The sequence below is a fragment of the Piliocolobus tephrosceles genome, chromosome 16 (assembly GCF_002776525.5).
Source record: "Piliocolobus tephrosceles isolate RC106 chromosome 16, ASM277652v3, whole genome shotgun sequence".
NCBI lineage: Eukaryota > Metazoa > Chordata > Mammalia > Primates > Cercopithecidae > Piliocolobus > Piliocolobus tephrosceles.
In genome coordinates, this window is record NC_045449.1 from 25,549,445 (window position 1) to 25,566,976 (window position 17,532).

Genomic DNA, 17,532 nt, shown 5'->3' on the forward strand with positions numbered 1-17,532 from the left:
CACTGCAACCTCCGCTTCCCGGGTTCAAGCAATTCTCCTGCTTCAGCCTCCCAAGTAGCTGGGATTACAGGTGTGCACCACCACGCCCAGCTAATTTTTGTATTTTTAGTAGAGACGAGGTTTTCCAGTGTTGGTCAGGCTGGTCTGGAATTCCTGAGATCACCTGTCTCAACCTCCCAAAGTGCTGGGATTATAGACGTGAGCCACCCACCCTGCTGAGGCCAATTATCAAAAGAGGTAGGGGAGGGATGCTGAGTAGATTAAACAGCAACATCCACTTTCTACTTTTTCTGAAATGTTGATACATTCACTTCAAGTTGGGGAGTTTCTCCTGCTTCTCCCTGATGGTCGTCTTTGATTTGCAGCGTCCTTTCCTGCATTTGCTCACGTGGGAGGAAGCCCCGCGGGGTGTAGCTGCTGCCTGGTTCAGCAGAAGGCTGTGCCGTGCAGGCCTCCTGCGTGCTGGGTCGGCCCGCCCCCGGCCCTCCAAGACAGGAGAGGAGAAGGGCTCTGTCAGGGTTCCCCTGTGCTGGCGGCAAGGTGGCTGCCACAATTCTAGGCCTCACCTGACAACATCCCCAGGAAGACAGCCTCTTTCGGCAGCGATCTCTTCAGCACCGGGGTGAAATGTCCCAGAAGCTGCCAGCAGACTTCTCCTTACATCTCAGTGACTCCAACCCCTTTGTGAACCCATCCCTGTGTCCAGGGAGACGTCACGTGCGAATTCGCTCAGGCCTGGATTCCTGAAACAATCAATGGTTGGGGATAGAAATCCGCTTAGGCCAATTGGACCAATCCCTGGTGCTGGCGGTGAGGTCAGTCTTGAAGCACATGGGGTTACGTGAGAGAAGGTGGGAATCTGAATAAAAGCTGGGATACTGTAGGGCAGAAGGAAATGGGTGCTGGGTGGGAAACGCCTTAAGGAGCACTCTGCCTCCTTTCCTTTCCGTGTCTGAGCCAAGTCCCTGCCATCCCAAACTCTGTTGGAAATTCCCCCGTGAGAATCTGGGAGGGGAGATAAACTAGATGTTCACACTCACCTTGCCATTTTATCCCCCAAACCCTTAGCCACCACCCAATTCAAACCCCTCATTTCACAGATAATGAGGCTCAGAGAGGAAAGTGACTGCCCAAGGTCATGCTGTGGCTGCAGTTGGCTGAAAAGTCATTCAAACCTTTCCAGGTCTTTTTCTGAGACCTGTCTGTGATGGGTCATTTTATGTGTTAACTTGGCTAGGCCACAATACCCGGATATTTGAGCAAACATTATTTTAGATGTTTCTATAAAGGTATTTTTTAGATGAGATTAACATTTAAATCAATAGACTTTGAGTAAAGCAGACGACCTTCGATAAGGTAGGTGGGCCTCAGCCAATCAGTTGAAGGCCTTAATAGGAAAATGATTACCTGCCCAGAAGAAGAGGGAATCCTGTGAGTGGACTGCCTTTGGGCTCAGCTGCACCTCTTCCGTGGGTCTCCAGCCTGCCTGCTGACCCTGCAGATTTTGGACTTTGCCAGCCTTCACAATGGCATGAGTCAATTTGTAAAATTAAATCCCTCTCCCTGAGGATATATATTCCATTGGTTCTGTTTCTCCAGAGAACTCTGACTTCCCTAAAGGCTCAACCTATTCTTTATCCTGACTTTGGACCTACACCTATGTTTAAAATATTCTAAACGAGTGGCTGCTCAGCAATGGGTATAGGATTATTGAATAACTAGTTTTCAGTTAGTGATGAGCTGGTGGAGTGTATAGAGACTAATGTTAGGGTTCTCACAACTGTAGCAATAATGTAACTGAAGAAAAGAGGCTTACCCTGTTGATGTTCAACATCAGCAAAGATCCTTTTCTCCCTGCTGCAGCTCTTCCTGTTTGAGACAAAGTGTCCATGTTATCAGGATCTGCTCTGGGCCATCAGGCTCCCTTTAGTTGCCCTTTGGGCTGCCCATATCCCTTTCCCCTTCCAAAATTCCTTTTGGGGCATTACCCTTCATTCCAGTGTGAGTGGCTAATTGTGGCTGGTGCTCCTACTAGGGATGCTTAAGGGGCCAGACCTGTCTCTCCTGGCTCCAGTTCAGCCAGAGTGTGAGCACATAACTTCAGCCCAGCCAATCACAGACTCTCTCCTGGGACTTTAAATCAAGTGACTCTAGAATAAGACTGTATTAGTCCATTCTCATGCTACTGTGAAGAAATACCTGTGTCTGGGTAATTTATAAAGCAAAAAGGTTTAACTGACTCAGTTCCGCAGGGCTGGCAGACCTCAGGAAACTTCCAATCATGGCAGAAGGGAAAGCAAGCATGTCCTTCTTAACATGGTGGCACCAGGGAGAAGTGCAGAGTGAAGGGGAAAAGCCTCTTATGAAACCATCGGATCTTGTGAGAACTCACTCGCTATCACGAGAACAGCATGGGGGTAACTGCCTCCACGATTCCATTACCTCCCATCAGGTCTCTCCTACCACACATGAGGACTCTTGGAACTACAATTCAGGATGAGATTTGGGTGGGGACACAGTCAAACCATATAAGAAGGTTAGTGCCATGCATTGCAGAAGAGGCAGTAGAGGCATCAACCTTTCAAACTGGCTCCTCTGGTTATGAGATGATTTATTTACTCTCTGTGAACTCTCTCCAGCTTCTTGGCCTTCCAGCGTGCTCGTGGTTCCAACCATTTCCAAGCCTCACTATCGGGCTCCTGTCAATTCTGCAAGCCCCTATGAGTCTTTGCTTTGGTTATCCAGAATTGGCATCTAACCAGCAACCAAGTTCCCCGACTGATACAGATCGTTGAGTACTGTTTCCAGCTCTGCTTTAACTTAGTGATGTCATTTCACTTCCCCAAGCCTCAGTTTTCTCATATGTAAAATTAGGGAATGAACCTAGATCTGTGTTCAGCAAATATGTTTCAGCCACAAGAAATTTCATGCAAACAAATTTTCCTTATGGGAGCAGAAAAATAAAACTTGTCAATGCAGTGCTGCTCGGGTTTAAGAGAATCCTGTCCTCTTGGCACTTTCTCAGTAGTGCCCTGCTGTGACTTCTGCAGGGTTCCATAGGGCACACTGGACTAGACAATCTCTAATACCATAAAGGGACAGGGGTGTAACTCTCCCTCCCTCATGGCAATGAAAAATAGTCTGGGTTGATTTCATTAACTCAGGGAGGCATCATATCCACAGTTCCTTATTGACAAAATCTTGTTTCTTCTCTTCTTGAAGGAAATGTGCCTAGCAAATGTTTATGAAATGTTTACACACACACGACCCCGCCCCCCCGATTTAGCTGGCAAGTTTTAAGAGCACTTTTTTATCATGGAGAAGGCACAGCAAAACCACAAAAAGCAAACAACAACAAAATAGTGGAGTGGCGATGTTTTAAAACATTTAAAGTGTCTCTTTTTAACATTTTTATTTTTTAATGAATTAATTAATTTTGAGACTGTATTATAAGACTGGCTAATTTTTTTTATTTTAGTAGAGATGGGGTTTTGCCATGTTGCCCAGGCTGGTCTCAAACTCCTGGGGTCAAGCGATCCACCTGCTTCAGCCTCCCGAAGTGCTGGGATTACAGATGTGAGCCATTGTGCCTGGCCTAAAGTGTCTCTTTAAGGCATTTGTGAATAGATCTTGTCTGTTTTAGATTATTTTATTGGGTCTTTGAGATATGGAATTGAGTATTTCTCCATGATAAATGTATAAATCAGCACTTTTTTTTTTTTTTTTTTTTGGTGAGAAAAACAGAACTAGCGTAACTTCCACCATTCAGATCTGCTATAGGGGCTGGGCATGGTGGCTCATGCCTGTAATCCCAGCACTTTGGAAGACCAAGGTGGCTGGATCACTTGAGCCCAGGAGTTTGAGACAACCTGGGCAACATGGCAAAAGCCATCTTTACAAAAAATACAAAAAATTAGCTGATGTGGTGGTGCCTGTGGTCCCAGATACCTGGGAGGCTGAGATGGGAGGATTGCTTGAGTCTAGAAGGTTGAGGCTTCAGTGAGCCAAGATTAAGCCACTGCACTCCAGCCTGGGCAGCAGAGTGAGACCCAGTCTCAATTTTTTAAAAAAAATCTGGTTTAGGCCTGGCGTGGTGGCTGACCTATAATCCCAGTGCTTTGCTGGGCTAAGGTAGGAGGCAGGAGGATCACTTGAGGCCAGGAGTTTGAGATCAGCTTGAGCAACATAGCAAGATTCTGTTTCTACAAAAAATTAAAAGAAAAAATAATTAGCTAGTCATGGCGGCATGTGCCTGTAGTTCCAGCTACTCAAGAGGCTGAGGTGGAAGGATCACTTCAATGCTGCAGTAAGCTGTTACTGTGCCACTGCACTCCAGCTTGGGTAACAAAATGAGACCCAGTCTTTAAAAAAAAATCTGGTGTATATTTAATTTCATGCAAGAAATCAAACACTATCACTCCCCTTGGCCTATAGCACCAGGTACTATGCTAAGGATTTTCACACACACACAATCTCATGTATTCTCAAACAACTCTCTGGAAAACTAACAAAATGATTCCTATTTTATTGTTGAGGACACTGAAGCTCAGAGAGGTTAAGTCATTTACTTAAGCTCCCACAGCTAGTAAGCAGCCACTAACTGCATGGCTGCAAAGCTTATGTTCTTTCAAATATAACACTCTATACTCCTTTAGTTAACACTGTGCATTTGGAGATATTAAAGTGTGGAATAATTTGACTACATATTTCAGTGGTCTTTCAGCTTTCTCTTCTAGATACAGCCTCAATAGGGAGACCTGAAACTCCCGGCTGAAGAAGATCAGAGACCTTTGGGCGCCTCCCTTGGGTTCCGTGTGTCTCTGCAGGGACACTGGCAGAGTTCGTTCTTGAAAGAAACGGTCCTTTTAACCCTGGGCAGTCTTATTTCTTTTAATCCAAAGAGTATTTATTCATTCCAATGAAGTTAATCAACATTTGCATTTGTGGTTTTTTGGGCAATAATACATTTCTAGGTACTGGTCCTAGTACCTAGGTACTAGGTACTAGTACTTCATAAGTAACTGTGTGCTCTTTGGTAGGTCACATAAGCTCATTGAATCTTACTATCTTAATCTCTGAAATGAGGGATTTAGATGAGGTATTCTGTAAATTTTTTTTTTTTTTTGAGACGGAGTCTCGCTCTGTCGCCTAGGCTGGAGTGCAGTGGCGCGATCTCAGCTCACTGCAATTTCCGCCTCCCAGGTTCACGCCATTCTCCTGCCTCAGCCTCCCCAGTAGCTGGGACTACAAGAGCCCACCACCTCTCCCGGCTAATTTTTGAATTTTTTAGTAGGTTCTTATTTTGCTGGTTACTTTCAAGGACCTGGGAGCTATGCAATCTTAACTGTGTCCAGCAGAGGTCAGGCGATACCGCTAAAAGCTCTGAGGTCTACTTTAATCCCAGTTAGCTGTGTAAATGATTTTATGGTAGTCCCTATTCTCTGTGTTTCTTATCTGATTTTTAAAGTTTGGGCAGACTTTTTTCTTGAAAACTTAAAGTAGAGATGCATTGTGTGCTTTAGGCCTCTGTCAAATGTAAACCATTTCTCCACTGGCCAATGCCTAGTGAGCAAAGGTAAATTGCCCAGCAAAACGTGATACGTGGGAACAGTTTAATCTTTGTGGTTTTTTTTTTTTTTTTTTTTTTTTTTGAGACGGAGTCTGGCTCTGTCTCCCGGGCTGGAGTGCAGTGGCCGGATCTCAGCTCACTGCAAGCTCCGCCTCCCAGGTTCACGCCATTCTCCTGCCTCAGCCTCCGGAGTAGCTGGGACTACAGGCGCCCGGCACCTCGCCCGGATAATTTTTTGTATTTTTTAGTAGAGACGGGGTTTCACCGTGTTAGCCAGGATGGTCTCGATCTCCTGACCTCGTGATCCGCCCGTCTCGGCCTCCCAAAGTGCTGGGATTACAGGCTTGGTAAATGTAAGCAAGTATGGATGCTACAGAAAATTCCATTTCATCAAAACTCTCTCTTTATGACGAAGGATTTCTAAACTGTAGCTAGTGATCTAATATTTTGAAAAAATTTTAGGATCCCACCACTGCACTCCAGCCTGCGCAACAGAGTGAGGCTCTGTTTCATAAATAAATAAATAAATAAATAAATAAATAAATAAATAAATAAATAAAAAATAAAGAGAAAACAGAAAAGAAAAGAAACATATTTATCCAGCAAAATTCTTGTCACAATATGGGCTTCAATCAATATTTATCTTTTTCTCTCTCTTTCGGGTTTCATCAGAAAAATTATCCGGGAAACATACCATTGCAGAGATAGAGACTCCTAATAAATATTTAAATATTCTAAACATTGGTTTTTTTAGGCAGAGACAGGAGGACTGATTTAAATGTGGATTGAATCCAAAGAATTGGGAATCAGAGGAAGACCCTGCAGCAAGGTCAATCCCGTCCCAAAGAGCTGTTTAAAGAAAACGTATAGACAGTCTGGTGGTTAAACTTGACTCTGGGTAAGACCTCCATTTAAACCTTGGTCAAGTTATTTGGTAAAGTTTTTAACTTCCCTGGAGATAAACTCCTTATCTACATAGTGATGACAGTGAAAAGACCTCATAAATGAATTAACACACATATAAATGATTAAATGAACTAATACACATATGAAAAGAATTTAGCAAAAGACCTGCCACACATTAAATGAGCAATAAGTGAGAGCCATTGTCATACATCACTTAGAGAGGAATGTTTTTGGAAAAAGCAAACAGGAAACAAAATTACTATGTCTTTTTCTAAATCTGTGTGGGGAAAAGAGAGATCAGCCTGTTACTGTGTCTATATAGAAGGAAGTAGACATAAGAGACTCTATTTAGTTCTGTATTTGAAATGCTGTTAATCTGTGACCCTACCCCCAACTTTGTCCTTGCAAGAGACATGTGGTGTGGTGACTCAAGGTTTAATGGATATTGGGCTGTGCAGGATGTGTCTTTGTTAAACAAGTACCTGAAGGCAGCTTGCTGGTTAAAAATCCTGCCCGTCCCTGGGCAATGGAACATCTCGGTGTAAAACCCATTGTGTGCTTTGTTTACCGAGCAAGGAGAAAACTGCCTTTAGGAATAAGGTGGGGCTTGCTGGAGCAATACTGCTAAAAGGTTTATGGAGATGTTTGCATATGCATCTCAAGGCACAGCATTTTCCTTTGAACTTATTCATGTTACAGGGATTTTTGTTCTTATGTCTTACTGCTGATTTCCTCCCTACAATGATCCTATTTTCTAGCCACTCCCTTATCTTTTAGATGGTAAAGATAATTATCAATAAATACTAAGGGAACAGAGAGGCCGGTGCCAGTGTGGGTCCTCTGAAAACACAGCACTGGTCTGCTGGGCCCCGCTTTTCTTTCTCTATACCTTGTCTCTGTGTATTATTTCCTTTTCTCAAGTCTCTCGTCCCACCTAACGAGAAGCACCCACAGGTGTGGAGGGGCAGGCCACCCCTTCAATCTGTTTCATGACTATCTCAGACTAGGTTTGGTGATGCTGTTGCGTGTTTCAGCCACTGGAGCTGACAGACCCCGACCCGGCCACCTGGCCTGTTGATGGCCATGCAGACCTGACTGGCACCATCATCCCTGGCTCACAGGAGCAGCAGAGGCAGCTGGATGCCCATTCCTGCCAGCCAGTCCTTATCCATCTGCCAGCCTGTCAGCCACAGTCAGAGGCTGCCTTCCCCATGGAGCAGGGATGGTCGGTGGCCTTTCCCCTCTCTCAGGCCCATGTGGAGCCTAGGCTGGTGCTGGGTTGTCTGCTCCCTGCTTGGAGGTCGATTTCCACCCAGTGCTTCACCTTTGGCCTCCGAGGCTTTTCTTTTTTTCTTTTAATTAAGCACTCAGGCCGGGTGAAGGTGGCTCATGCCTGTAATCTCAGTATTTTGGGAGGCTGAGGCTGGTGGATCGCTTGAGCCCAGGAGTTCAAGACCAGCCTGGGCAGCATGACAAAACCCCATCTCTACAGAAAATAAAAAAATTAGCCAGCAGTGGTGGTGCACACCTGTAGTCCCAGCTACTTGAGAGGCTGAGGTGGGAGGATCTCTGGAGCCCGGGGTGGTTGAGGTTGCAGTGAGCTGAGATCGCGCCACTGCACTACAGCCTGAGCAATAGAGTGAGACTGTCTCAATAAATAAATACACAAATAAATAAATAAGCACTTGATTTATTTATCGTCATTATTTCTCTGCCACAACTGTGCAGTTGAATTTAATTTTGGTCAGAAGGAAAAGCCATATTTTCCAATACCTGAAGAGTATACTTTTATCCAGAATGTCCCCTTAGAGGATCGAGTTAGAGGACCAAAGGGGCCTGAAGAGAAGAAAGATTGTGAAGTTGTGATGATGATTGGCTTGCCAGGAGCTGGAAAAACTACTTGGGTTACTAAGCATGCAGCAGAAAATCCAGGGAAATACAACATTCTTGGCACAAATACTATTATGGATAAAATGATGGTGGCAGGTTTTAAGAAGCAAATGGCAGATACTGGAAAACTGAACACACTGTTGCAGAGAACCCCACAGTGTCTTGGGAAATTTATTGAGATTGCTGCCCGAAAGAAGCGAAATTTTATTCTGGATCAGACAAATGTGTCTGCTGCTGCCCAGAGGAGAAAAATGTGCCTGTTCGCAGGCTTCCAGCGAAAAGCTGTTGTAGTTTGCCCAAAAGATGAGGACTATAAGCAAAGAACACAGAAGAAAGCAGAAGTAGAGGGGAAAGACCTACCAGAACATGCGGTCCTCAAAATGAAAGGAAACTTTACCCTCCCAGAGGTAGCTGAGTGCTTTGATGAAATAACCTATGTTGAACTTCAGAAGGAAGAAGCCCAAAAACTTTTGGAGCAATATAAGGAAGAAAGCAAAAAGGCTCTTCCACCAGAAAAGAAACAGAACACTGGCTCAAAGAAAAGCAATAAAAATAAGAGTGGCAAGAACCAGTTTAACAGAGGTGGTGGCCATAGAGGACGTGGAGGATTCAATATGCGTGGTGGAAATTTCAGAGGAGGAGCCCCTAGGAATCGTGGCGGATATAATAGGAGGGGCAACATGCCACAGAGAGGTGGCGGCGGCGGCGGAAGTGGTGGAATCGGCTATCCGTACCCTCCTGCCCCTGTGTTTCCTGGCCGTGGTAGTTATTCAAACAGAGGGAACTACAGCAGAGGTGGAATGCCCAACAGAGGGAACTACAACCAGAACTTCAGAGGACGAGGAAACAATCGTGGCTACAAAAATCAATCTCAGGGCTACAACCAGTGGCAGCAGGGTCAATTCTGGGGTCAGAAGCCATGGAGTCAGCATTATCACCAAGGATATAATTGAATACCCAAATAAAACGAACTGATACATATTTCTCCAAAACCTTCACAAGAAGTCGACTGTTTCTTTAGTAGGCTAACTTTTTAAACATTCCACAAGAGGAAGTGCCTGCGGGTTCCTTTTTTAGAAGCTTTGTGGGTTGATTTTTTTTCTTTTCTTTTTGTACATTTTTAATTGCAGTTTAAAAGTGAATCGTAAGAGAACGTCAGCATTGTGCACGATAAGAGAATGTGTCAGTATTTCAGGGTTCTACATTTTATCTGTAAAATGTGACTTTTTTTTTTTATCACAACAGAAGTAAAATGTTGCTTTGTACCTGGTGTCTTTTATTAAGAATTTACTCCCCCCATTTCTCTCAGAGAATAACAGTCGGGAGTCATTGTCACAATATAATAGAAATGTTAGCAACCGGATTCATGTAAGGACTAAATGGTCCTCATGAATTGCATTAAGACTCTGTACTGCTCATATTACACTCCATCCTCTCTGTAGTTTGCTGGGTAGTGGAGGGGGTAAGCTAAATCGTAGTTTCTGACAATAACTGGGAAGGATTTTTCTTAAATAACAATGGAATTGGTATAATTGGGATTGAAAACCAAAACTTGGAACTAAGATAGAGAAGATGGAGTGTATGTAGAAGGGCTGTTAAAAATGTAAACCTTGGTTGCATTATTTGTGGAGGCTCAAACTTGTGAAGGTTAAATACCATAATTTTTCCATTTGTTCTGCATTTTGATTCTGAAAAGAAAGCTGGCTTTGCCCATTTCTTATTAAAAAAACTTGTTGTAAAAAAAAAAAAATGTATCCTCATAACAGCAATTTGGCAATGTATTTTTGGAGTTTAAAATACATAAAATACAGTGGCACGTGCCTGCAATCCCAGCTACTTAGGAGGCTGAGGTGGGAGGATAACTTGAGCCCAGGATTTTGAGACCAGCCTAGGCAACAGGGATGTCTAATTTTTTAGGGGTCTCTAAAAATTAAATAAAATTAAACTGCAAAAAATGCATGTTTTTTCACCAAGACAAAGAATATTTCCTGAGGAAACAAGCAACTATGCATGGAAAGATTTCATTCTAAGGGAACCTTTTGAAAACTAAATGGCCGGGCGCGGTGGCTCAAGCCTGTAATCCCAGCACTTTGGGAGGCCGAGACGGGCGGATCACAAGGTCAGGAGATCGAGACCATCCTGCCTAATACGGTGAAACCCCGTCTCTACTAAAAAATACAAAAAAACTAGCCGGGCGAGCTGGCGGGCGCCTGTAGTCCCAGCTACTCGGGAGGCTGAGGCAGGAGAATGGCGTAAACCTGGGAGGCGGAGCTTGCAGTGAACTGAGATCCGGCCACTGCACTCCAGCCTGGGCGACAGACCCAGACTCCGTCTCAAAAAAAAAAAAAAAAAAAAGAAAACTAAATGTCCATTGGTCAAGAATTAGTAAATAAAATGTGGTATATCCACATAGTGAGAATGATGTGAAGCCTTGGGGGAAAAATGAAATTGTAGAAATACTTCCACTGACAGGGAAACTTATTTGCTATATATTGTTGAGTGAAAAAAAAAAGAGAAGAGTTTCAAAATTATGTAGAGTGTGATGCCTTGATTATTTTGCGCACACACCCCCTGGATCAAAGTAGGAAAGGACATGACAAAACATGTCAGTATGTTTATTGGCTGGTAATGAGATTATGAGCAAGTTTTACCATCTCTTTGTTCTATATATCCGACTTCACTATAATGAGTATCTATTCCTCGGGAAATATGAAATGACTTTTCAGGATTCTCATACTTGAAAATGTGGGGGTAACAGGTCTTAAGATCAGCCCTTCCCTCAGGAAGAGCGAGAGCAGGAGGAGCCCTCAGGCCTTTGGGGGCATTTCTGTCACATTTCTGGGTGACCACACTACTGTGAAAATCCAGATAGCACCAAATCCTTAATCAGTGCTGGACAGGCCAGGTGGAGAAAATCAGGACTTACCTGCTTGAGGACTAAGGGGGTGGAGGGACACAGATGTGGCCGCAGCCCTTCCTGATGCAACATTTTCCTTCCTCATAGTCCCTGTCTTTTCTGCATTGGTGCACACAGATGCCTGGTCAGAGGAGAGACTCAATTAAAAGCTTTAAGTCTTACATCTTGAAAATAACATTTTCAAATACCTTTTAAGATATCGTCAAAACCATCAATTACCTGGAGATAAATCTAAAAAATCTTGTGCAGAAAATTACACATTACTAAGACAAACTTGTAGATGCCTTAATAAATGGAGGGATGTGTCATGTTTGTGGATTAGAAGATTCATTATTATAAAGCTGTCAGTTTTCCCCAAATTCAACAATAAATTTAATACAATCTCAGTCAAAATCTTAGAAAGATTTTTCATGAAAATTGATAAACTGATTCTAAAACTTATATGAAAATTCCAAAAGGCCAGAATAATCAAGACAATCTTAAACAAAGTTGAGAAACTTAAGCTACCATTTATCAGGATTTATTATAATATGGCAGTAAATGCAATAGCAATGCAAGATACCAGATAGACAGTGTAACAAAAACACACCATCTCATAATTTATGAGCCACTGCAGTTCAAAGAGGGAAAGAATGCTTTTTCAGTAAAGGTAGCTGGATTAATTTGCTTATTCATATAAACAAAAAGGAACCTTGACTCCTACCTCACACTACACACAGAAATCTGTTTCCAATGAATCATGGACCTAAATGTGAAAGAAGAAACAATAAAGCTTCTAGAAAATATTGTAGAAATAGTTTCATGATCTTGGAATAGGCAAAGATTTCTTTTGTTTTGTTTTGCTTTCTTTTTTTGTTTTGAGACAGTTTCGCCCTCATCACTTAGGCTGTAGTGCAATGGCGCGATCTCGGCTCGCTGCAACCTCTGCCTCCTGAGTTCAAGTGATTCTCCTGCCTCAGCCTCCCAAGTAGCTGGGATTACAGGTGCCCATCACCATGCCCAGCTAATGTTTGTATTTTTAGTAGATGGGATTTCACCATATTGGCCAAGCTGGTCTCAAACTCCTGACCTCAGGTGATCCACCCACCTCAGCCTCCCAAAGTGCTGGGATTACAGTTGTGAGTCACCACATCTGGCTGATTTCTTAAATGTTACAGAAACATCATTGATTATAAAGATAGGCAGATAAATTGGATCTCATTACAAATGGGGAGTTTTCTTCATCAAATGACATGATTAAGAGAGTGAAAAGGGAAGCCCCGTTGGATGAAAATGTTTACAGCACATGCACACAACAAACTGCTTGTATCCAGAATCTGTGGCAAGTCCATAAAGATAACACAGACAACCTAACGGAAAAATGGGCAAAGGGATTGAATAGACAATTCACAAAGGTGGGAGTTAGACGTTGCTAAAAATAGGCCAGGCACAGTGGCTCACACCTGTAATCCCAGCACTTTGGGAGGCAAGGCGGGCAGATCATGAGGTCAGAAGATTGAGACCATCTGGGCTACCACAGTGAAACCCCGACTCTACCAAAAATACAAAAAATTAGCCGGGCGTGGTGGCAGGCGCCTGTAGTTCCAGTTACTCGGGAGGCTGAGGCAGGAGAATCGCTTGAACCGGGGAGGTGGAGGCTGCAGTGAGCTGAGATCACGCCACTGCACTCCAGCCTGAGTGACAGAATGAGACTCTGTCTCAAAAAAAAAGAAAAGAAAAAAGTCAAATTCTGGGAAGGTGGTTTTATTTATGTAGTATTGACATAGTTTTTGAATCTTCCAAAACCTCCCCATTCAAAACACACAGAACAATTAAACCAGCAAAAGTCAAACAAAGCACAAAGACAGTAAAACTAGGAGGAAGATTTCCCCTCCAACTCCAAAATAGAAGTGGAGGGGCGGGGACAAAGGCCATCATCATCACCCACCAGACCCACGAGGTCTCTGCATCTGTGTCGGGGAAACTGAGGAAGGGAATGAGGTATGATGGAGACGACGGGGAATAGCGTTCCCATGAGAACTCCCTGAGGAATCCACTAGAGATCAAGCTTCAGCCAGCCAAGCAACTGGTGAGACATCAAAATGGGGACCAGGTAGGCCATTAAATATATATTTACTATAGAAGTAACATCAGGCCGGGCGCGGTGGCTCAAGCCTGTAATCCCAGCACTTTGGGAGGCCGAGACGGGCGGATCACGAGGTCAGGAGATCGAGACCATCCTGGCTAACACGGTGAAACCCCGTCTCTACTAAAAAATACAAAAAACTAGCCGGGCGAGGTGGCGGGTGCCTGTAGTCCCAGCTACTCGGGAGGCTGAGGCAGGAGAATGGCGTGAACCCGGGGGGCAGAGCTTGCAGTGAGCTGAGATCCGGCCACTGCACTCCAGCCTGGGCGACAGAGCGAGACTCCGTCTCAAAAAAAAAAAAAAAAAAAAAAAAAAAAAAAAAGAAGTAACATCAAATAATAGTTGAAGAAGAGAGTGTTTGCAACAGCTCTATGCTCTGACAATCTGAGCACAATATGCCTCTGACAAATGTAAACACAATACATTGAAAGTTGAGGCAGGGAAACCTAATTTTTTTATTGCCAAATTAGGGATGTAAATGTAAAAAACAATAAGACATGTGAACAATTTTCATAGCACAGGTTAATGTAAATAAGCAATTGCACATACCATAGGATTTTTTTCAATAATTATCCTGCCTTTTAAAGTTATTCCACTAAACTGATTCAGAATATTAGAAATTGCAAAGACAGAAGAATTACTAGAATTTCAAGGACCTTGGAACATTGTACCAAAACTCGACAGAATCACACGAGCCATAAGAAGGCCATGTTCCAAATGTGGCTCCATGTCAGAGTTGAGATCTTCTTAAACATGGATATTTTCTAGAAAATCTTGGGCCTAGGGGGGCTTTCCATAACAGGTTTCATATAAAATTACCCTTATACTAATGAAATATAAAATCTAGATCTTTAGATTTATAAAATGGATACTGTAGGAAATAAATTGTAAAGAACCTAAAAAAGAAAATTACTTTCTAAAAATAAAATAAGCAGGAGTGGGAGTGGTCTGGAAAGAGTATATGAAAAGCAGAGCAAGGCTGATGAGTACCTTGGCATGATTAGAAGGGGAAGAAAGGATGTTACTTGGCCCGGCGCGGTGGCTCAAGCCTGTAATCCCAGCACTTTGGGAGGCCAAGACGGGCGGATCATGGGGTCAGGAGATCGAGACCATCCTGGCTAAAACGGTGAAACCCCGTCTCTACTAAAAATACAAAAAACTAGCCGGGCGAGGTGGTGGGCGCCTGTAGTCCCAGCTACTCCGGAGGCTGAGGCAGGAGAATGGTGTAAACCCGGGAGGCGGAGCTTGCAGTGAGCTGAGATCGGGCCACTGCACTCCAGCCTGGGAGACAGAGCCAGACTCCGTCTCAAAAAAAAAAAAAAAAAAAGAAAGGATATTACTTCAGATCAGCTGCCTTGGCAGGGGGCAGGGAATGGTGGAAGGAAAAGAATTAGCCTTAGCTAGTTTTGTTATTAATATGACTCTTATCAGGACACCTACAGATGATAATTCAAAACAAGAGAGACCAAGGATCGTACTTAACGGCCTTAGTGTAAGGCAACCATTAGAACAAAATTAAACCCCGCCCCCTTTTTTTTGAGACAATGTCTCGCACTCTCGCCCGAGCTGGAGTGCAGCGGCGAGATCTTGGCTCACTGCAACCTCCACCTCCTGGGTTCAAGTGATTCTTCTGCCTCAGCTTCCCTAGTAGCTGGGATTACAGGTGCCAGCTACCACTCCCAGCTAATTTTTTGTAATTTTAGTAGAGATGGAGTTTCACCATGTTGGCCAGGCTGGTCTCCAACTCCCGACCTCAACTTCCCAAAGTGCTGGGATTACAGGAGTGAGCCACTGCACCTGGCCTAAAACCCTTTTAAAATACACAATGAATAGTAAGAGAGAGAGAAAGAGAGCGAGAGAGATTACACAAATAAAATAGATTACTCAGTGAAAGACCACATGTAATAAGGACAATCATTAACTCCATTTTGTCTCTGGTTCTGAGCGTTCTTTTGCACGTCTTCCTGTGCCACGTTAGGACGTTTGGATCTAGAGGAGGCATGCCCTCCTGCTAGAGGGGACAAAGGTTTATGGACTTGGTAGCGTGCAGACACTATTAATGCCAATTTTTGAGCACTAACCTTTTGATAGGCTGGTCAGACTCTTGTTGTTGTTGTTGTTGTTGTTGTTGTTGAGACGGAGTTTCGCTCTTGTTGCCTAGGCCAGAGTGTGATGGCGCTCGGCTCGCTGCAACTTCCACCTCCTGCATTCAAACGATTCTCCTGCCTCAGCCTCCTGAGTAGCTGGGATTGCAGGCACTACCACCACGCCTGGCTAATTTTTTGTATTTTTAGTAAAGACGGGGTTTCCCCATGTTGGCCAGGCTGGTCTTGAACGCCTGACCTCAGGTAACCCACCTGCCTTGGCCTCCCAAAATGCTGGGATTACAGGCATGAGCCACCGCGCCCGGCCTTGATAGGCTCTCAGTAAGCTTTAATTTTCTTATTATTTTTCCATTTAACAGACCACCCCAGAGGCAGAAACTATTATTTCCATTTGCTAAGTAAGGCATTGGAACTTAGGACATATATTCAATTTGACCATGATACCCAAGATAGAAAATGTCAGAACCAAGATTTGAACTCATCTGTGTGACTTCAAAGCCCGTGCTTATGGCCCACATAGCACGGCTTTATTATTACAGTTATCTCCCATAATTCCCACTTGTTGTAGGAGGGACCCGGTGGGAGATAATTGAATCATGGTGGGTGTTTCCCCTATACTGTTAGTGAATACATCTCATGAGATCTGATGGGTTTATAAGGGGAAATCCCTTTCACTTGGCTCTCATTCTCTCTTGCCTCCCACCATGTAAGATGTGCCTTTGCTCCTCCTTTGCCTTCTGCCGTAATTGTGAGGCCTCCCCAGCCATGTGGAATTGAGTCTATTAAACCTTTTTAAAATAATTTACCCAGTCTCAGGTGTGTCCTTATTAGCAGCATGAAAACAAACTAATACGATCTTCCTCCTCCCATGGAGGCTAAGCAGAGGGTCAGCCCCACTCACCCTTAGACAGACAGCAGTTATATCCAGATGCCACTAAAGATGCAGCAAGGGACTTGAGGGACTTTGTCTTCTTAGAATCCCCAGAGTAGCTTTCGGGCCTCCACATGTGTGGGCCTTATTATTTTTATGCTACTTTTAAGCTATTTATGATGCCACTAGTCCCGAAAGGGCCCCTTAGAGACTTTACATAGTGTAAAGACTCAGATTGGATAATGCCAGAACAGCTCATTCTGGATAAGAATTTTTAGGATCAAGATTTTCTGGATAAAAGTTTTCCTGTGGAAATTTCCAAAACTGAATAGTTAAAATAAGGCTATTTCTTCCAGGTTTGTAGTTCCAAAGATGAAGAACAATCAGGGCTTGGGGATGGGTGAATAATCTTCTGAAGAAGTGACTTGGCAACTCTTATAAAGGTCTGTGCCTCCACCTGCACAGTCGTCACTGCTGTTGATATAAAATACACAATTTATTGTGAGCCATTCCCTGCTTAAACACCTACCATGGTGCCCCATTCGAATCCAAGTAGGGTGTTTAAGGTGCTTCAGACTCTATCTTGATCCTCCTTTTGCAGATTTCTCCCTGCCACTACCCTATGGGGAGTCTCTTGCCACATGCTCCCCTGCTCTAAATCTCTATTTAGAGCTTTAGATAGAGCTTTAGATGAGCTTTGGCTCATCCAGGGCAATGTGACGGCTGCTTCCTCTGCTTGGCTTGTCCTCTTCTCTCTGTTAACTCCTGCTCTTTATCAAGATCTAGCTCAGATTATTATTTCCTCTCTGAAGACTCTTCTTGGTAAAGTTGCTGGCTCTGCACTGCTTCCTCAGATCTCTGTTCCCTTGTTACATGCTTTTTAATTTGTTTCATGGCTCTATCTCCCTAACTAGACTGAAAACACCTAAGGATGGTGACCTTTTCATATTCTTCTTGTTATTTAGGCACGTAACACATAGCAGCTGCCCTGTGATTGCTGGTCCCTTTTCTTTTTCTCCTCCCCAACCACCCACCCTGTTGTCAGGCTGAAATAAGCCCAAAAGTCCACGGAAGTTGGACAGCTGTATTGACAACTGGGCTATGTCCAGGATCAAGCTATCTCTTCTTAACTGCTTAGCGTGCTTCTAA

General features: G+C 43.7%; 1 pseudogene across 1 annotated transcript; it reads left to right on the forward strand.

The window, feature by feature from the left end:
* The first annotated feature begins 344 nt into the window (after window positions 1-344).
* On the forward strand, window positions 345-10,115 carry LOC111520250 (annotated as a pseudogene). Its single transcript, XR_004228541.1, has 3 exons — window positions 345-512; window positions 7,510-7,746; window positions 8,158-10,115. The product of XR_004228541.1 is annotated as a heterogeneous nuclear ribonucleoprotein U pseudogene (transcript).
* The last annotated feature ends 7,417 nt before the right edge of the window (window positions 10,116-17,532 follow it).